The following is a 21,293-nucleotide window of genomic DNA, read 5'->3' as shown; positions in this document are numbered from 1 at the left end:
TTTCTGAAAATTTAAAAGGACAAGAGCGCACTGACCTGGTTTTCCGCAGTCCACGAGGAAACTAAAAATTTACACTTCCGCAACCTGACTGGGGTTCTGACAACGTGACTGAGATTTTTCGTCAGCCTACGGCGGCCGACGAGGATCTGAAGGGTTCGAGGAAAGGCCAGCGATTCTCTCACTGCGCTGGGAGCCGGAGCGTTCCCGCCCACTCGCTCCGCAGAGCCGCAGCGGGGGCCGCCAGATTGGGCGAGTTGACGCGGCACAGAGGGAAAGCAGCTACGTTGAAGCTTGGATGGCTGAAAGGTAGGGAGATTCTCAGATTATCTCGTTTCCTGGTATTTGACTCTTGCAGCAAGTCAGTGTATTTTCAGAGACTAGAATTTCCAGAGGTTAAATAGCTCCGAAGCTGAAAGCACTGAGTGGGCTCGGAAAAAATGCCATATGGCCATAGAAGGCTTTTAAGTTGGTAGTAAAAGATTTTTTCTTAAATAATTGAAATGGTCAGGAGCTCAGGTGTTCATATAAACAGTGCACAATAAAATATTGTAGAGAAAGTTATACATCTTGTAAAGGCAGAACAACGGGAAATTACCAGCAGAGAGATATTAATGCAGTAAGTGGGCTTTTTGTTGTTTTTTTTCCTTGAAGTGAGAGAATCGTGGAGGCAGAGAGACAGACTTACTCATGCTACCGACCTGGATCCACCCGGCAAGTCCACCAGGGGCGATGCTCTGCCCAACTGGGGTGTTGCCCCATAGCAACTGGAGCCATTCTAGGGCCTGAGCCCACATGATTCAATGGAACCTTGACTACGGAAGGGGAAGAGAGAGACAGAGAGAAAGGAGGGGGCGAATGGTGGAGAAGCAGATGGATATTTCTGCTGTGTGCCCTAGCCAACAATCTTACCTGGGATTTCCACACGCCGGCCTCCGCTCTACCTCAGAGCCAACTGGCCACAGCCAGTAAGTGGTTTAAGAACATAAAAAGATTTGGAGAAATGAGTACAGTGTGAGCCTGGCCATCACCAACTGGGGAGAAAGAGTAGACATAGGACTGGGAGTTGTCGCTGGATCTGGTCCTTTGAGAAAGGCTGCTAAAAGTGAGGCCATTAATGGTCAAAGATCAATAAGAATGACAAAACCAGAATTGAGAATCCAAAAATATTACGTCTATTTCTTTTTGAATAAGGTCCCATGATAAAACAGAGTGGTACTTTTTTTCAACCAAAGATGGTGTTATATTTGTATCTCTACTGGCACAAATATAAATTAAGACCCTTAACTCCAGCCCTAAACAAAAACTAAGTCAAAATGGATCACAGATCTAAGAATAAGAGGTGAAAATATAAAACTTATCAAAGTAAATGGGAAAAAATTTTTGAACCCAACTTACCCAGAGTTCTGAGGGAAGACAGTAAAGGATGAATTATAAAAAAATATAATAAATTTTACTCAATTAAAATTTAATACATTTGTACTTTTTTTTTAGTGAGCAATAAAAAGGGACAGACAGGGACAAACAGACAGAAAGGGAGAGAGATGAGAAACATCAACTCATAGTTGCAACACCTTAGTTCCTTGATTGCTACCTTTTTTATCTTTTTATTATTATTATTTTTTACAGAGACACAGTCAGAGAGAGGGATAGATAAGGACAGACAGAGGAGAACGGAGAGAGATGAGAAGCATCAATCATCAGTTTTTCGTTGCGACACCTTAGTTGTTCATTGATTGCTTTCTCATATGTGCCTTTACCGTGGGCCTTCAGCAGACCGAGAAACCCCTTGCTCAAGCTGGCGACCTCGGGGTCTCGAACCTGGGTCTTCCGCATCCCAGTCTGACGCTCTATCCACTGCACCGCTGCCTGGTCAGGCCCTTGATTGTTTTCTAATATGTCCCTTGACCAGGGGACTATAGCTGAGGCAGTGACCCTTTTTTTTCTCAGAGAGCTTGGGCTCACACAAGTGTTCATGCCATCATATCTGTGATCCCATGCTGGAGCCAATGACGACGCCCTCAATCTGTTGAACCTGCACTCAAACCTGGGGCCTCAGCATCCCAGGCCCACTTCTGTGTACGGAGACACAACCTGGTCAGGCAAAACGTGAACTTTCAAGCACCACATTTACGAAATTGAAGACTAGAGCCAGAGTTTGGGGGAAAATATTTCTGCATGTATCTGGTAAAGGATCGTATTTAAACTATAGAAAAGATTTATAAAATATAACAAAAATAATACAACCATCTAATTTATGTATAATGTCATGAAATTTTCTAGGAACTGGATTTTCATGATGTCACAACTGTAAACTTACTAAATGTCAGTAACTTGCAGAATTACTATGTATAATAAATGTTATCTATAAATTATGGCCGTAAAGCTGTAAAAATGAACTATAATTTAAAAAACTTGTAGGATATGGTTGAATTTTTTAAATGACTCAAAATACCATTGTAAAACTATAAACTTCCTAGGATTAAAAGTGAATCAGTGGCCCTGGCTGGTTGGCTCAGTGGTAGAGCGTCGGCCTGGCGTGCGGGGGACCCGGGTTCGATTCCCGGCCAGGGCACACAGGAGAAGCGCCCATTTGCTTCTCCACCCTGCCTCCTTCCTCTCTGTCTCTCTCTTCCCCTTCCACAGCCAAGGCTCCATTGGAGCAAAGATGGCCCGGGCGCTGGGGATGGCTCCTTGGCCGCTGCCCCAGGCGCTAGAGTGGCTCTGGTCGTGGCAGAGCGATCCCCGGGAGGGGCAGAGCATCGCCCCCTGGTGGGCAGAGCGTGGCCCCTGGTGGGCGTGCAGGGTGGATCCCGGTCGGGCGCATGCGGGAGTCTGTCTGACTGTCTCTCCCCGTTTCCAGCTTCAGAAAGATACAAAAAAAAAAAAAAAGTGAATCAGTATATCTGGGACACTAAATTTTTTTTTTTTTACAGAGAGAGAGAGAGAGAGCGATAGATAGGAACAGACAGACAGGAATGGAGAGAGAGGAGAAGCATCAACTCAGAGTTGAAGCACCTTTTGAACAAAAGATGTCGGCAGAATTGTATCTCTGTTGTTGTAAGAATAAGTTAAGACCCTTACCTCCAGGAAGAAAGGTTCCAACAGACCATGGAATAAGAAAGTAAGAATTTGGATAATGAGCCTGGGCCGGGTAGCTCAGATGGTTCAAGTGTCATCCTGATACATCAAGGTTGTGAGTTTGATTTCTGGTGGAAAATCAACCAGCAAATGCATAAATAAGTCAGACAAGAATTGATATTTCTCCTCAACCCCACTTTTTGTTTGTAATCAGTGATCAAAATTTTTAAAGAAATAAAGAATTTGGATAATGAGGGGATTATAATAAAAACTGAACCATAAATAAATTTTGGGGGTTTAAAAAATTTTTTAATATTAGAAACAGAAACATCGATATGCTTTTCAATTATACCCCACTTTTCTTTGTAAGACGTTTATTTAGGGAAAAATAGAGGTCAAAGAAGTGAGCTGTCGAATAAATTACCTTCAGTAACAAGTTACAGAGGCAAAACACAGGACCTTGGAGCTTAGGACAGAGACATAAACCTTGAGAGGTATAAGAAGGGGGTAGAGAAAGCCGGCATGCTACAGATAGAGCCATCATGTGTACCTCTAATACATGCGTACTTATTTTCTATACTGTTTATTTTATTACTGTATTTTAGAGAGAGAAGAGAGGTAGGAGAGAGAGTGACAGGAACACCGATTTGTTCTTGTATATGCCCTGACCTGGGATCAAAATTGGCAACATTTGCAATTCAGAACGATGCTCTAACCACCTGACCATGGCCATACCATTTTTTAGTGCATAGCTTTTTGGTAACTTAAGTTATCATCCTACTAGTTCACCCATAATTTTTGTATACCCACTTACTATTAATTACATGTAGATATACATAAATGTTATAATATTGAAATTTGTTTATGAGAAGGTAAAATAAAATTAGATTACAATTGTTTCTTTCCAGTTTTTTTTTAATTGACAAAAGAGACAGGACAGAGGAAGGGAGAGATTTGGGTGGTTTAGGTTGTTCATTGATTGCTTTCTTATATGGACCTTGACGGATGGGGGAGCCTTCAGTGGAGCTAGGGAAACTTTGCACATGCCAGCGATCTTGGGCTCAAGTTAGACCATGGGGTCATGTCTATAATTCCTTGCTTGAGTGGGCCACCCTGCACTCAAGCTGGTGAGCATGCGCACAGCCAGAGGAGCCCGCTCTCAAGCCAAAGACCTTGGGATTTCAACCTGGGTCCTCAGCTCAATCTATTGAGCCATGACCTGCTAGGCTTTTCTTTTACAATTTAATGAGATTTAATTTTCATATATTAAACCTATTCTTAATAAACTTTATTATGGTAAATTTTTATACTTATATGAAAATCACTAATACTAGTATAAAGAATTCACATATTAATTTATTCAAGTTCCTATCATGTGAACATTTTATGTAACCATGGTACATTTGTCAAATTGAGAAATCTCCAATTTCATAAATTTTTCCACTGTTTTCCTTTTTCCACGTTGCAGTACTCATCCCACAATATAATATTTCATTAAGACATCATGTTGGCCTGACCTGTGGTGGCGCAGTGGATAAAGCGTCGACCTGGAAATGCTGAGGTCGCCTGTTCGAAACCCTGGGCTTGCCTGGTCAAGGCACATATGGGAGTTGATGCTTCCAGCTCCTCCCCCCTTCTCTCTCTCTGTCTCTCTCTCTCCTCTGTAAGAAAAAAAAAAAAAAAAAGACATCATGTTTTCTCGATTTTCTCTGTTCTGTGACCATTTCTCTGACGTATTTTTCTCATTTACGTCATGAATTAATTTAAGGAGTACTGATGAGTTATTTTGTATCTTAATACATCTTTTGGGTTGTACAAAGTTTGTGTCATTAAATAATAATGCATTTTAGAACAGACACCTCAGAATTAAAGTCTCTTATCACACTACTAACTAGGGGTAGAAAATATTGAAATGTCTTACCGTTGACCTCCTTGTAAGGATAACATTTGCCGAGTTTCTACACTTAATATAGGAAGAACAAATTCTAACCCAAAACAACCAGCCTAAGGGCTCACATCAAAAGATTTTAAAACTTAAATGTAGTATTGGTATTGGAAACATTTGTGAAAGCATAATACAGATAAATGGAACAGAATAGAGAGCCCACAAAAAGACCTGCACAGATCAAATACACTCAACTGTTTGAAAAAGGAACAAAGGCTTTGACTGTGAACACATGTGCTTTCCACCAAATGATGTCGGAACACTTAGAGAACCATTGGCATGCATGAATAAGTAAATACTAATACATAAAAGGAATCTCAACACATTCCTCATAAGTTTTAGCTGATAAAAGACTGGTATCCAGCGTGACCAGGCGGTGGGTCAATGGACCTAGAATTAGACTGCGATGCACAGAACTCACATTCAAGTCCCCAAGGTCACTGGCTTGAAAGTGGGCTCTCCAGGCTTGAGCACAGGGTCGCTGGCTTGAGCGTAAGATTATAGACATGACTCCATGGTCACTGGCTTGAGGCAAAAGGCACTGGCTTGCAGATGAAGGTTGCAGGCTTGAGGCCAAGCTAGCTCAGGCTTGAGCAAGGGGTCACTTGCTCTGCTATAGCCCCCCGGTCATGGCACATATAAGAAAGCAATCAATGAACAATTAAGATGCCACAGGAAGAATTGATGATGCTTCTCATCTCTCTTCCTATCTGTTTTATTCTGTCCCTTCTGACACTCCGCCTCCGTGGGAAGGGGGGGAGGGGGAGACTGGTATCCACATAATAGAATTTCAAAAAATCAACAATTTTAAAAACATGAAAATATCTTGGACACTTCCTTTTTTATTTTATTTATTTATTTATTTATTTTGTGGCAGAGACAGAGTCAGAGAGGGGGACAGACAGGAAGGGAGAGAGATGAGAAACATCAATTCTTCATTGTGATTCCTTAGTTGTTCATTGATTGCTTTCTCATATATGCCTTGCCGGGGGCTACAGCAGACCGAGTGACCCCTTGCTTGAGCCAGCAACCTTGGTCTCAAGCTGGTGAGCCTTGCTCAAACCCGATGAGCATGTGCTCAAGCTGGCAAACTCAGGGTCTCGAGCCTGGGTCCTCTATGTTTCAGTCTGACGCTCTACCCACTGCACCACCACCTGGTCAGGCAACAGACACTTTCAAAGATAATCAGATGAGCCTTGGCCGGTTGGCTCAGTGGTAGAGCGTCAGCCTGGCGTGCAGAAGTCCCGGGTTCGATTCCCGGCTAGGGCACACAGGAGAAGCGCCCATCTGCTTCTCCACCCCTCCCCTTCTCCTTCCTCTCTGTCTCTTTCTTCCCCTCCCGAAGCCGAGGCTCCATTGGAGCAAAAGATGGCCTGGGCGCTGGGGATGGCTCCTTGGCCTCTGCCCCAGGTGCTAGAGTGGCTCTGGTCGCAACAGAGCTACGCCCCGGAGGGGCAGAGCATCGCCCCCTGGTGGGCAGAGCGTCGCCCCCTGGTGGGCATGCCAGGTAGATCCCGGTCGGGCGCATGCGGGAGTCTGTCTGACTGTCTTTCCAGCTTCAGAAAAATACAAAAAAAAAAAAAAAAAAGAAGAATTAAAAGATGGGTGCGGTCGAACTTGGCAAACACTGCTGGCAGAAACACCGCCCTAGCAGAACAACATGGTAGCCCCCAGAAACCGCATTTTCCTTTATTTACAGGGCAAAGTGGGTCATTAGCAAATCAATGCCTTTTCTGATTACAGTTTCCAAGGCAACCAAAAAAATCCACCAAGTGCAAAAAAGCCCCATCAATACTTAACAACCTAACTTTACATAAAGAGGAAACTTGCTTCCAGTCTTTTCCAAAGAATATGGGGGACAGGACAAGCATCACAGCTAACATGGAGATGTGGGGAAGGGCTTAGTCTTTTGCAAACAAGGTGGGGGGTTGGGCTGAAGCCAGTTCCCAGCACCTCTGTTCCCTCAAAATCTAACTGCAAAACTCTGTTAATTTTTTGGTCCATGACAGTGAATCCTGGTTTTGGTGCATGTGGAAGTATGTCTCCCTATTATCCCTGCTCTCACTTAAAAAAAAAAAAAGAAAGAAAGAAATGTCAAAGAAGAAGCTTTCCTGGAAGATAAAGAAAAAAATATTTTTTCACTTCTAGAAACATCACTTCATCATGGTCAACTACTCAGATTTGTGATGACTGTGTGATAGGGGCCTAGTGTTGTGTATGGGACCTCAGTATTGTATATAGAGAGTTGGACATAAAGAGTAACTTTAATCTTGCTTTTGGTAGCTGCTGAGAGTAGAAAATCCCCAATAGTCTATAAAAGGAAGTTAAGCATTACATGGAGCTTGCCTGTGGCAGTAGCTTAGAGTGAAAAACTTTTACAAGCCCAACTAGTTAGATATCTTGACTTAACTCTTGCCTACAGAAGCAGAATATAGTTTGATGCTTTAGCCTTGCAGCAATTACAGGAAGAACTGTAATCAGCTTTATTTATTATTATTATTTTTTGTATTTTTCCATACTTGGAAACGGGGAGGCAGTTAGATAGACTCCCGCATGCGCCCGACTGGGATCCACCTGGCATGCTAACCAGGGGGTGATGGTCTGCCCATCTTGGGGCATTGCTCTGCCACAATCAGAGCCATTCTAGTGCCTGAGGCAGAGGCCACAGAGCCATCCTCAGCGCCCAGGCCAACTTTGCTCCAGTGGAGCCTCGGCTGCAGGAGGGGAAGAGAGAGACAGAGAGGAAGGAGAGGGGGCGGGGTGGAGAAGCAGATGGGTGCTTCTCCTGTGTGCCCTGGCCGGGAATCGAACACAGGACTCCTGCATGCCAGGCCGACGCTCTACCACTGAGCCAACCGGCCAGGGCCCTGTAATCAGTTTTAGAACCAAGAATGCTTCGTACCGAAATGTCAAGAATGTTGTGCATAACTGTTGTAATAGCTATGACTTTGTGGTTTATCCCCTTAAATACTGTCTCCCCATAGGCTCGGGGCTGTTAGCTGTTTCTCAGCTAGCAGTTGCCAGCCAGCTATTAAAGGCTCCTTAAATTTATAATCAATTTGGGCTCTGATCAATAATTACTCATGTTTGGTTCATAACATTTGGAGGCCCCAGCGAGATAAACCAGGCCTTCCTGGCATTTGGGTTGGAGCCTAGCAGGACCCTCGCTACCCACTGCTAGGGGGAGATCTTTGAGAAGACATTCCTCAGCCCCAGAAGACAAAGCGGAAGGTTCCCATCTCAAAGTTCTGCCATTCGACTCTTGGGAGCCATTTAAATCTGTACTTACCGGTAAGATTTGTATCGGCTTCTGGGGTGCCCCATTGTGAATCATTGGAAGGCTGACGCAGCATTACTCTTGAGACTCGATCCCAGACCACGATGGTGGCCAGTGATCTTTGGTTTGGTTTCACTTGTTTTGTGTTCCAGTGTTGTCTTTTGTCTGCTTGTAGTTTCGTTTGTGTCTGATAATCCAGTAATGGGTCAGTCATCATCGTGTTTCTCTTCTGCCCCGTTAGAGAATTTTAAGGTTTAGAAACTGGGTTGAAACACCCAGACTGGTGCCCTCTTCGGAGAGATGACTGACACCATTGGATCTCTAGGAGAGGCGCCCCTGAGATTTTTCCAGGGCTCCAGTTTTCCTGTGGGTTTCAGACAACTTCTCGGCAGACACCCCTGGTCCCTAACTGCAATGATTTGGCAGAGAAATTAAGGAATTCAAATTCTGACCTCCAGAGGTAAGTCAGGCCAATCTTTTGTTTTGCTGAATTCTAGCTCTCTGTCTGTTCTGAAGTTTTTCTCTGTTCATCAGAGTAATCTCTTGTGACATTTTCTAGTTTGAGCCACCTTTCTCGGACTTCCTAGGTCTCTTTTCTTGGATCTAGGAACTCTCAGGGCTTTCTCTCCGACTTTTCCCCAGAGGAAATAGCTTTTTCTGTTAGCTCCTATCTCTCCTCTTGTGTGAGGACTTAGCCTTAAAGAGGCGATTTCAATTGGAAATCTATGGCTTAAAACTAGAGGGCAAAAATGAAGGGAAATTTGTAAACAAGCTCAGAAATGATAAAAACTAACTAAAGACCTAAGAGAGTTCTGGAGGAAGTATTGAGTAGAAACTAGTTTCAGATATCCACCTATTGCCCCAAAGATGTTCTACCCATTTGGAAGATATGAGTAGGAATAGTATATATTAAGAAGGAAAAATAGAAAATATTAGAACTTTTCTTTAGAAGAATCTTAGAGAAAGAAAAGGAAAAAAGCAGCAGCAGGGATAGTGCTGCCTCCATAGTGTCCAGGGGCCCCGCTGCGCTCACTTATGCTCCAAGAGCAGTGCCAGGTGGTGACTCCTCACGCAGCTCCCGGTGCCTGCTTCCCCTTAGACAACAGGAATTCCAGGCACCCTGACCAATTCCCTTATATTGACTTAATAGTGTAAAGCACTGTGGGTCAAAGAGAGGGTTAACATCTCTTTGCCAGCTAGATACATACAGAATAGTGAGTGCGTTTTGACCATTTTTTATTTTCCTCAGTAAATCAATAGTTCATTGGGGGTAGTAGTTTACAACCCTCTTATTGTAAATTGCACTAAATTTCTACTAATGATGAGGCATATAAAATTGTACAGTCTGCCAAATACAAAGACTTCCTTTTTTGTACCAAGGGTCTGCTATTGTGGAAAAAATAGCTTCTATGTTAGAAATAGATATGTTATTTCAAGAGTCTTTTGTTAATTCTTTTTGTTTGCTATTTCATAGCCCTGTAATGTTGAAGTCGTGGTTTAAATATTAGGGGATATGTAATGATTATTAATGTATTAATTCAGTATTGTTCCATGTTAGTCACCAAACCCAGAGTGAGAAATATTACTATTGATTGACTTAACAGTAGAATTCTCAACATAATAGGTGGAAAGGAGAAAATAGAAAATAGATGACTAATTGTGATAGTAGGAAACATTTAAGTTTTGAGCCCAGACTAAAAGGGCTAATGGATGTGAATAGAAATCTGTTTCTCTTGAGCTTTTTAGACATGATCTGTTAGGGCGTATAAAGTTACATCATAAATAAGATATGTTTTCTTAGAATGTAAAATAGATTTTTAATTAAGTAGAGTATACGATTTATTTTATGAAATATTGGTCATTTTAGTTGGTGCTTTTAACTAGGTCTTTGGAAATTAAGGCACAGATGTAATAGGAAATAGTTTCAATCCTTTCTTCCCAAGTGACCTCTAACATTAGAAAGCTCAGAATCCCCTTTCTTGGGGAAGCCTCAAGCCCTGACAGGACTGTTAGAATCTGTACTGTACATATGCTGACCCACTTAGGACAACCAAGACCACATCAAGAAAATGTTTCTGGTTGCCTGGCCTAAGGGGCACCCTAGCACCCAAGCAAGTGAGGAAATTTTGGACACTTTCCACCAGTTTCTGTTAGCCAGGATCGGGGAGGATACTAGGAAAAAGAACTATAAAGTTGTGTAAGGTGTCAGAAGTTATTCAGGATCCTCAGAAGACCCCACAGCTTTCTTAGACTATGGAAAGCTTACAGAGTCTATGCACCTCTAGACCTAGAGGCACCAGAAGATACTAAGGCAGTCAACTTAGCCTTTACATAGCATTCAGCTCTAGAAATTAGAAATAAAATGTATTATAAGTTTTAAAAAAGGTAGAAACATCAGCTGCTAAAAAAAACTAAGCATTTTGGAAGGGACATTGCTCCTCCCTCAATCACATAACTGTTTGGCCCCTAAGATGGCTGGTTAGACAAAGACAGGTAAGATTCCTGATGGCAGGAACAAACTAAGACCAGCACAGTTGAAAAAGGGCCATCAGGAGAAGGCTTAAGAACTAACAAAGGTGAGGATCAAACCCTCACCCCAACAATGCAGAAGCCTGCTCCCTGGAAATAGTGGCCTGTGCCCAGTGTTCAGAGCACAAATACAGGGGGACTCCCTAGTAACTCAAGAAAAACCAAGCAGCTGATGATGCTACCAATAAGGTAGCCCTAAAACCAGTGGTATTTTTAGGAAATTTAAGTAACTTTACTAGAACCCTTGTTGCCAAAGGTTTTTGCAACCATTAGAAAAAATTTTGCCAGCAGGAAAGGGACAATTAAGAATAAAAAGAGATAATTAGAAAAGCCAGGCTTAGAATCTATTGCAGAAGGCATAATGTCCGAGTGTTTAGTCTGTGCCCAAATACTAAGCAAAGTAAAGAAATTATAAAGAGAAACAGAGAGGGAGGAACTTTTCCAGGTGAACATTTAGAAATAGTTTTTACTAAAGAAATTGACACCTTTCTAGGCTATATAGAAGCTTTTCCTACTAAAATTAGACCGCAGTAACAGTTGTTAAGAAATTGCTATATGAAATTATTCTCAGATTTAGCTTGCCCATTCTAATGATGTGCCTGCATTTATATCCAGGATCTCACAGCTAGTAGGAAAGGCACTCAATATTAATTGGAAATTACATTGTGCCTACAGGCCCCAAAGTTCAGGGCTGGTAGAACACATCTTAAAGGAAACTTTAACCAAATTTGTTTTTGAAACCAGTGAAAAGTGGCCCATCTTACTCCCCTTAGCCCTCCTTAGGGCGAGGTGCACCCCCTACAGGGAAGGATTAACTCCTTTTGAAATAATGTTTGGGAGACCCCCTCCCTTATTAGCAAAACTCAGAGAAGAAATAAAAGCTGAATTAAGCTTGACCAGGCGGTGGCGCAGTGGATAGAGCGTCAGACTGGGATGCGGAAGACCCAGGTTCGAGACCCCGAGGTTGCCAGTTTGAGCGCAGGCTCATCAGGTTTGAGCAAAAAGCTCACCAGCTTGGACCCAAGGTCACTGGCTCGAGCAAGGGGTTACTTGGTCTGCTGAAGGCCCACGGTCAAGGCACATATGAGAAAGCAATCAATGAACAACTAAGGTGTCGCAATGCGCAACGAAAAACTAATGATTGATGCTTCTCATCTCTCCGTTCCTGTCTGTCTGTCCCTGTCTATTCCCCACTCTGACTCTCTCTCTGTCTCTGTAAAAAAAAAAAAAAAAGCTGAATTAAGTAACCACTCCTTTCTTAAGTACTTACAGGGTCTGCAGATTACTCAGCAGGCTGTCTACAAGACTCTCTGAGAGGCACTTCCAGCACTGCCAGGAGATCTGGTACATCCCTTTCAGCCTGGGGATTCAGTCTGAGTAAAGAACTACACCACCCAAGGACTGACTCCCACATGGATGGGTCCACACACCATGATCCTGACCACTCCCATCGCTGCTAAGGTAGAAGGCATACCCGCCTGGGTCCACCACAGCCAGTTGAAGCCTGCAGTCCCATCAGAGACACCCTGTGGACAGTGGAGACTGACCCCACCAACCCTTATACGTTGACCCTGAGAAGGAAAGCATGCCCTACTCCAGCCACAAAGCGGAAGCTGGCTGGTCTACGTATGGCTAATGCCTGAAGAAACTCACTGAGGACCTCCTTTTAATTAGACTTTGGGGAGGGAGGGAAACTGAGGTCAAAGGAAAGCCAGAACAAGTTGTCATAAGGGTTGATGCATGTACTGCTATGAGTCATACAGAAGGGAGATATGTCCCGTTTATAGAAGGAAAGCTACAAGGTAAGTGAACAATATATATGTGCTTATACTTAACCTATAAATACTAGCTACTTAGAGGGAGGGCACTTCCAAAAGGAAGTAAACTTTTTTTTTTTTTGGAAGTATACTTTAAAGGAAAATTACCTATTGCCAGCTTGGTTGTCACTAAAGCTTAAGATTTTTTTAAAAATTAAGAGTTCTGACTAGAAAGGACTTGTATGGTTTTGATAATAAAAGGTATAAGGTATAGAAATACTTTTGAAAGAAAAAGGAAGAAAGTAAGTTGTTATGAAAGCCAGTTCTTTCTGAATAGATAAGAAAGTTCATGAAAGTTGAGGGTTATATAAGTTGCAGAAGGTTTATGCAGGTTGTAGGAGGTTTGTATAGAGAAGAAAACACACACACACACAAAAACCAGGTTTAGAGAACAGAATAAACTGCTATTGTATATTCTAGTATTATATATGTTATGCCTCATGTTTATTTTAATATATATTTTTAACATTTTCAGTCTTTTTTTTATTTATTCTTTGGTTTTTTTTTTAGAGAGGAGAGAGAGAGACAGAGAGAGAGAGCAAGGAGAGAGAGAGAGAGAGAAGGGGGGAGGAGCTGGAAGCATCAACTCCCATATGTGCCTTGACCAGGCAAGCCCAGGGTTTCAAACCGGCAACCTCAGCATTTCCAGGTCAACGCTTTATCCTCTGCGCCACCACAGGTCAGGCCTCAAGTTTATTTGTATAGAGGAAATAGTTTTACAAAATAGAAAAGTTTTAGATCTACTTTTCTTCCAACAGGATGGTCTATGTACAGCCCTAGGAGAGACTTGTTGCTTTTATGCTAATAACTCTAGAATTACTAAGGAAAATTTATCTTTAGTCAGGAAAAATACAGAAAAGGGAAAAAAGAATTTGAACAGTCAAAACACTGGTTTCAAAGAATGTTTAATTAGTCACCCTAGCTAACAATCCTATTGTCTGTGGCGATTAGTCCTCTTACTTTAGTATTGTCTTGTACCATGTTTGATCAATTTTATGGCAAGGTTTGTCCAAGAAAAGGTAAATTTTATTAAATTAATAACAATCATAAGGCAATATACAATTATCAAAGACAATAGTGATGAAACTGAATCAAGGATTTGATTAAAAATTAAGTAATACCAGTGGGGAATGTGATAGGGGCCTAGTGTTGTGAATGGGACCTCAGTATTGTATATAGAGAGTTGGACATAAAGAGTAACTTTAAACTTGCTTTTGGTAGCTGCTTAGAGTAGAAAGTCCCCAATAGTCTATAAAAGGAGGTTAAGCATTAAACGGAGCTTGCCTGTGGCAGTAGCTTAGAGCGAAAAATTTTTACAAGCCCAACTAGTTAGATAGCTTGACTTAAATCTTGCCTACAGAAGCAGAATATAGTTTTATGCTTTAGCCTTGCAGCAATTACAGGAAGAACTGTAATCAGCTTTAGAACAAGAATGCTTTCTACCGAAATGTCAAGAGTGTTGTACATACCTGTTGTAATAGCTATGACTTTGTGGTTTATCCCCTTAAATACTGCTCTCTCCCTAGGCTTGGGGCTATTAGCTGTTTTTCAGCTAGCAGTTGCCGGCCGGCTGTTAAAGGTTCTTTAAATTTATAATCAATTTGGGCTCCATAACAATGACATCGAGTCACTTGGAGGTAGAAGACTCAACTTTTTAGAAGAGTTGAATTGAATCAAAGTGAGACCATATGACAAGGAGCAAGACCTCAAAAGCCCTAGGAGTCAAAATTTTAGTAGGTAACATGAATTTGAAAAATTAATATGTTTCCAATATCTAAAACCTGAGGTTCAAAACTCCCACTATTCTGGGGCTATGGATTCTAAAACTTTCAGACTCCTAAGATCTGAAGGCCTGACCTATGGTGTCTCAGTGGATAAAGCGTCAACCAGAAAATTTGAGCTTACATGTTGCAAACCCTGGGCTTGCCCAGTCAAGACACATACAGGAGTTGACGCTTCCTGCTTCTCCTGCCCTTCTTTGTATCTCTTTCTCTCTCTCTCTCTCCTCACTAAAAATAAATAAAAAATTTGAAAAGCCCTCGAACACAAACAAACCTTGAACTCCCCAGTGTCTTCAAATTGAATCTGAAGTTTACCACAGAAACTCTTGTACATTAATACTTCTTAGACATGAAATGAAATTAGATTTAGATTCATTGCTAACTTAGACAAACAGGGTTCATGCTACACATATGGCAGTTTCCCATCAACAAGCCTAAACATAATTGACATGGAGACATTAAGCCTTGACCTTCAGATGTTCAGTTGTTAATCACTGCAGCATACGGCTTAATCAAAAAACACACACGAATGCCTAAATCTTCAGAGACTGAATCCACATAAATCCCCAAATGATAATTTGTATATATTCCTGCTTCACCAAACTCACAGGCCCTTCATTCAGGATCCACAGAGAATCCAGCTTAGAAGACCTCGGGCCTCTGAAGCCTCCAATGGCAGCACCCAGAGGCTGAACACTAGTAATAACCGCTTCCAATGTGGTGCTCTGTCCCCAAGTCCCTCCTAGCCTGTTGTTAGAGGAACTGTGTAGCCACATCTCAGGCTCTCTTCTGGAATTCCAAGTTCTGGCCTTGAACAAGTTCCCCGATGTCATAGAATGTATTAAAAAGTTTCTGATGGGTGTGATTCTAACATTTGCTGTAACGGTCAGGTGAAATAAAACATAAATGTCTTAGAGGCTCCCAATGCCTTCTTTTCTTCCCAAGGAGTGTTCACAAGCACAGAGGAACTGCTTAAATTATCACAGGCTGGAATATATTCAAGGGCAACATGGCAGGGGATGCATCTTGTTCATCACTTTAGTCACAACAAAAAGTTGACAGTACAGATGTTACACAGGAGCAGCGAGGGTGAATCCAGCTTCCATCAGGTGTGATGATGTGTGTATGTCACAAAAGAATCCAAAGACCTTTGGGCTGGATGTTTGGCTGAAATGAATTGAGGTCCACTATTAAAACACATGCAGTGCAGTCCTCCTGCTTGGTTTCTCTACTCTCACTACTGCCACACTCAAAATACTCCTGGTCACCCAACATGTGTGTTCACTGGGCGAGGGGATGCCCAACATTAAAAACTTTCCACACCAGCTGTGTGCCATAAAGTTTACCTTAATTGTTACCCAATAGTATCAAATCCCACAGGCAATGGCTCAGGGCCACACTCTGCTTCCAGGTCACTTCAGAAGCCAAACAAATAAAGTAGCTCTCCCGGTCACCTACACCTTCTGACCTGGCTTCAAATGGAGGTTCCCACAACCCCTCCCCTGGTTCAACTGATTTCCCAGAGTGGCCCACATCACAAAACAAAACAAAAGACAATAAAGTTTCCACTTTCTTAAAGGGTATCATAAAAATTATAGGTGAACAGCCAGATGAAGTGATACACAGCTTAAGGTCTGGGAGGTCCCAAGCACAGGAGCTCATGTCCCGATGTGGTTTGGGTACATCACACTTCCAGCACTGGGATGTGTTCACCCACCTAGAAGCTCTCTGAAATCCCTCTTATAGGGAGTTTATTTTCTGGTGACTTCTCAAGCGGGCATAATTTATTCATGCTATTTCCAGACACCTGACCCTCTGGATATGTGTGGTGGAGTGTAAATTTCAAATCAGAGTCACCTCAATATAACAAAAGACACTCTTAGTTCTGGTGTCACTTAGGCATTGATAAGGGTGTCAGGAGCTCTGGGCCAGGAACTGGGGACAGAGAGCCCTATGAATGTATTTAGTGTATCTCACTAGGTCACACTGATAATCTTAAAAGGATACCTGCAAAGGCCTCCATTTTCTAATACTGTACATAAATTACTTTATAGATGAAAATAGAGCTGTGCTGCCAAGGGTTTGGGTTGGAAAAAAGAATCTTACCATGAATGGAGAGCTTGAGGAAGTTGGTGATGAAAAAAAGAAAAAAGCCTTTAGAAATTCCTCCTGTGGGAATGGTTACAAGACCCTGGAGCTAAGACAGGAACTACTCTGAGACCAGATAAAGTGCACCAACGGCCTACGGAACACTGCCTCCTAATTCCATAAAAGGTTTCATATGTACAGTGAGAAGCCCCAGTACCCATGGGTATTTGTGGATACACAGAAAACAGAAGCAGAGACAAGTATGAGAATTTCAGGAAGCAGAGATGAGAATGAGGATGCTGGTTTGAAAGCCCCGATACACATCATGCTGGCACAGATGAGAAGGAACTGCTAGAAGTTTATGTTTCTGACTCCTCTCTAGCACCATTCTTCACTGTCTCATTCAAATCAATTAAAAAAGTCTTTAAAAAAAAGGCTACACAATAATCACCACATTTGTATAGTTTCTCTGCATGAATTTCGATATATATAATACTCTTCATAGGGAAGCCTTTCCCACTTTCACTACATAGTAACAATTTTACTAAGGAATGAACTTGCTGATATACAGTGAGAGCACTCTTCTTAGGAAAACCTTCCCCACATACACTGCATACATAGAAATTCTATCCCGTATGAGTCCTTTGATGTACAATCAGTTTGCTCTTCACTCGGAAGTCTTTTCCACACTCACTGCACACATAGGGCTTCTCTCCTGTATGAATCATAAGGTACAGTCAGATTTCCCTTCAGTGAAAAGCCTTTTCCAAATTAACTGCATACATATGGCTTCTCTCCTACATGAGTCCTTTATGTACAATCAGTGTGTTCTTCAATGAGAAGCCTTTTCCACATCTACTGCACACGTAGGGCTTCTCTCTGTATGAGTCCGTTGACGCACAAGCAGCCTGCTCTTCCATCGGAAGCCTTTTCCACATACACTACACACATAGTTCTTGTCTTGTGTATGAGTTTGTTTATGTACACTCAGTTTGGACTTCTCTGGGAAGCCTTTTCCACACTCACTGCATACATATGATTTCTCTCCTGAATGAATTCGCTGATGGATGATGAGATTGTGCTTAAGTGAGAAGACTTTTTCACATTCACTGCATGTGTAAAATGTATCTCTTCTATGAGTTTGCTGATGTTGATGTAAATGAGATTTTCCAGAGAAGGTCTTCTCACATAGACTACATCCATACGGTTTCTCTCCTGTATGCATTCAATGATGAGTAATAACATCATGAGGTTTCCTGAGAAAGCTTTCCACATTCACTGCATTTATAAGTTCTCTCTCCTGCATGACTTGTCCAATGTTTATGGAGATAAGAATTTGAAAAAAAGTTCTTCCCACATAGAATGCATCCATGGGGTTTCTCTGCTGTATGAGGATGCTGATGATCAATGAGCTGATTCCTGTAACTGAAAGCTGTCCCACACTAACTACATGTGCAAGGTTTCTTTGCCACGTGAACTTTCTGTTGTATATTCAACTGTGGTGTATTGAAGGTTTTATCACATTTACTGCATTCATACTGATTCAATCCTATATGAATTCTTCAATGTTCAGTGAGCCTAGATTTTCTGGAGAAGGCTTTCCCACACAGACTGCATCCATAAGGTTTCTCTCCAGTATGATATCTCTGATGATCAGTGAGCTGAGCCATCTTGACAAAGGCTTTCCCGTATTCAGTGCATATGTGGGCTTTCTCAACACTGTCAGTTCTCTGTTGCTGAATGACCAGGGACTTATTTTCAATGGATTTTGTACTGGGATGCAACCTAACTTCAGTGTAAAATTGTTCATGGTTAACATGCAGAATGGATGTACTACCTCCATTCAAGTGAACAGAGTTCTTTAATTTAAAATCGGTTATGTTTTCAAAACTTACTTTTGACTTTAAAGGTTTTCCACATATCTCCAAAATATCTCAATGTTGCTTCAATAGGAAAAGGCTTTCAATAGGATTAACCGTATTTGCGAACATATCAGGTTCACAGCACTCCTCCCCACTCTTCACAATGCTTGGGCTCTGAGGTGACTCTGTAGAGGCTCATTAACTCTCCAGAGTCCTAGGAAAAAGAGAACCTGAATCATTTAGGAAAATGAATGCAGCAATAAAATCTAACAATGAAAATCTGATTTACGAAAATTCTGAAAAATGTTGCTTGAAGCTTGCATATGTTAGGACTTAGTGGGCCTTGAACAAATGTAACATGTTAACAGGAACTTTCCTTCTTAATTAAATGAAACAGCATAGACCTTCAGGAGAGAGGAAAAAAGAGTAATTAAAAAAATAAAGAAACAGGAGAGCTCAGCATAGAGGTAATGTCCAAAGTGATGCTTGATGGATAGAATTTAAAACGTCTAGTGTAGAAAAAGAAACTCAATATAAAAAAAGAATGAAGCTAAGGTGATTCTCACTCTCACACAGAAAATGAGAAGTCAGAGGCCAGAGACCATGACAATGAGTACACTGCACAGGAAGAAAATAAATATTAGAAAGTATGAAGAAAATGTTAATTTGAGACTGATCTCACAGAAAATAAAATAGTTCACTCATAAGAATTGAGTAAATATTTAAGACTAATGAAAACTAAGTATAAAACTTTTTTGAAGGATGTGGACAAAGAACAACATAAATGCAGCAAGGAAAGCAGGCTGTCACGGGGACACAGCATCCAAGGTGGGGCTGAAAGTTATGAAAAGAAATTGCTGTTTACAGACAGGGCAGGAGGGCCCAGTAGTTAGAAAACTGTGATGAATTCAAAGGATGGTCTTTCCAGAGAAGCAACAGAAATGGAATTTCATAATAAAGGGCTAACACAGGAAGAGACACTGTGGCCGTGGACAAAGGACAGAATGACAGAATACCAGGACGAGGAAAACTACACAAACACACCAATATGTAGATAAAGTGAACAGGGATCATTGCTCGGACAAGAAAAAAAGCATCTTTACCTCTGAATTTTTTTTTTTTTTTTTTTTTACAGAGACAGAGAAAGTCAGAGAGAGGAATAGATAGGGACAGACAGACAGGAATGGAGAAAGATGAGAAACATCAATCATCAGTTTTTCGTTGTGACACCTTAGTTGTTATTGATTGCTTTCTCATATGTGCCTTGACCGTGGGCCTTCAGCAGACTGAGTAACCCCTTGCTCGAGCCCGTGACCTTGGGTCCAAGCTGGTAAGCCTTGCTCAAACCAGATGAACCCGCGCTCAAGCTGGCGACTTCGCAGTCTCGAACCTGAGTCTCTGCATCCCAGTCCGATGCTCTGTCCACTGTGCCACTACCTGGTCAGGCTTTTCCTCTGAATTTCTACAAATAAAAAGGCTCTCATATATATAGCGGTGGTTTGGCTTCCTCATTCAATGCAATAGCTCTGACACCTTCTCTGACTCCCTGTCCCCCCACCTTTCTGGTTCTCACTCACTCACCTGTACAGACTAGATGCTGGGGTCCATCTCCTACTGTCCATGGTTGTTCCCTCGCTCTGACTTGGAAAGCGCATCTGGTTTGCAGAATTGATGCCCTGCTCAGAGGGGAAAATGACACAAGGCTTAAACTTACTGAAATGGGCTGCTATTGGTCAAGAGGAAGAATACTACATTTAAAAATAAACATGCTTCACATCTGTAATACCAAGACTTTTGTCTCAGGATGCAACGTATTATACTTTCTTGTCTAAGGTAATAGAATGATCTGAGGTTCTACCTTTCAGACAACTGTACTTATTCAGGGGAGTTAAGCATCTGAAGAAAATAAGCCACTGGCAGAACACCTTCTAAGTGACATACGAGAACTGTCCTCACCCACTGACACCAGGTGGCTGTAGTTCTCCAACATCACGTCCCAGAACCGGTCCTTCAGATCAGGGTCCAGGAGCTGCCACTCCTCCTGGGTGAAGTTCACAGCCACATCCTGAAATGTCAGGCATTCCTGTAACAACACCATTATGTTTAATGGTGTGATGTGTTTTTTATGACGGAAAAGAAATACAATTCTGCATTCAATAATCTATGCATTTATCTGATTACAAAACTTTGTGATGTGAAGGAGAAATTCTACTATTATATTTCAATACTTCTCAGATTAACTGAGGTAGTGTTTTTTTGTGGGGTTTTTTTTTTTACAGAGACAGAGAGAGGGATAGATAGGGACAGACAGGAACGGAGAGAGATGAGAAGCATCAAACATCAGTTTTTTGTTGCAACACCTTAGTTGTTCATTGATTGCTTTCTCATGAGTGCCTTGACTGCGGGCCTTCAGCAGACTGAGTAACCCCTTGTTTAAGCCAGCGACCTTGAGTTCATGCTGGTGAGCTTTTGCTCAAACCAGATGAGCCCACGCTCAAACAAGAGACCTCAGGGTCTCAAACCTGGATCTTTCCACATCCCAGTCCGACACTCTATCCACTGTGCCACCGTCTCATTAGGCTGAGGTAGTGTTTTATACTCCTCTACAAATCCATGATGAAGAAAATGAAAGATTAAGCAAACTCAAATGCCTACCCAGGTAGTGGTGGAGGGGAGAATATATCAACTAGGGATCTGAGAACCAAGGTTAAAAACTCAGGACTTTAGTTTGAGAACCCTTGCTCACCAGCTTTGGTGTGAAGTTTCCGGCCTATGATTAAGATCATTGAAATAAACTGAGGATTGCTGGCTTGAGTGTAAAGGTTGCTGTCCTAAAGCCCAAGGTCCCTGACTTTAGACCAAGATCGCTGAATTGAGCAGGAAATAATTGTCTCAGCTTAAGCCCCATCTCATGGT

At 41.9% G+C, this 21,293-nt stretch overlaps 2 long non-coding RNA genes and 1 pseudogene across 3 annotated transcripts in view; 1 reads left to right on the top strand and 2 right to left on the bottom strand.

Moving 5' to 3' along the window:
- LOC136399307 (uncharacterized) overlaps nt 1–21,293 on the bottom strand; it is a 597,663-nt gene that overhangs the window by 412,962 nt on the left and 163,408 nt on the right. The window lies entirely within an intron of this gene.
- LOC136399302 (uncharacterized) lies at nt 199–15,270 on the top strand. Of its 2 annotated transcripts, XR_010750129.1 has the most exons (5): nt 199–306; nt 652–965; nt 8,542–8,760; nt 12,093–12,631; nt 15,038–15,270. It is a non-coding gene; the product is annotated as an uncharacterized lncRNA (long non-coding RNA). The 2 variants fall into 2 exon arrangements; XR_010750130.1 differs by lacking the exon at nt 652–965.
- On the bottom strand, nt 16,875–17,740 carry LOC136397121 (zinc finger protein 432-like; annotated as a pseudogene).

Source organism: Saccopteryx leptura, chromosome 3, assembly GCF_036850995.1.
Source record: "Saccopteryx leptura isolate mSacLep1 chromosome 3, mSacLep1_pri_phased_curated, whole genome shotgun sequence".
Taxonomy (NCBI): Eukaryota; Metazoa; Chordata; class Mammalia; order Chiroptera; family Emballonuridae; genus Saccopteryx; species Saccopteryx leptura.
The sequence above is the reverse complement of the archived record's forward strand: the minus strand, read 5'-3'. Positions and strand labels throughout refer to the sequence as shown.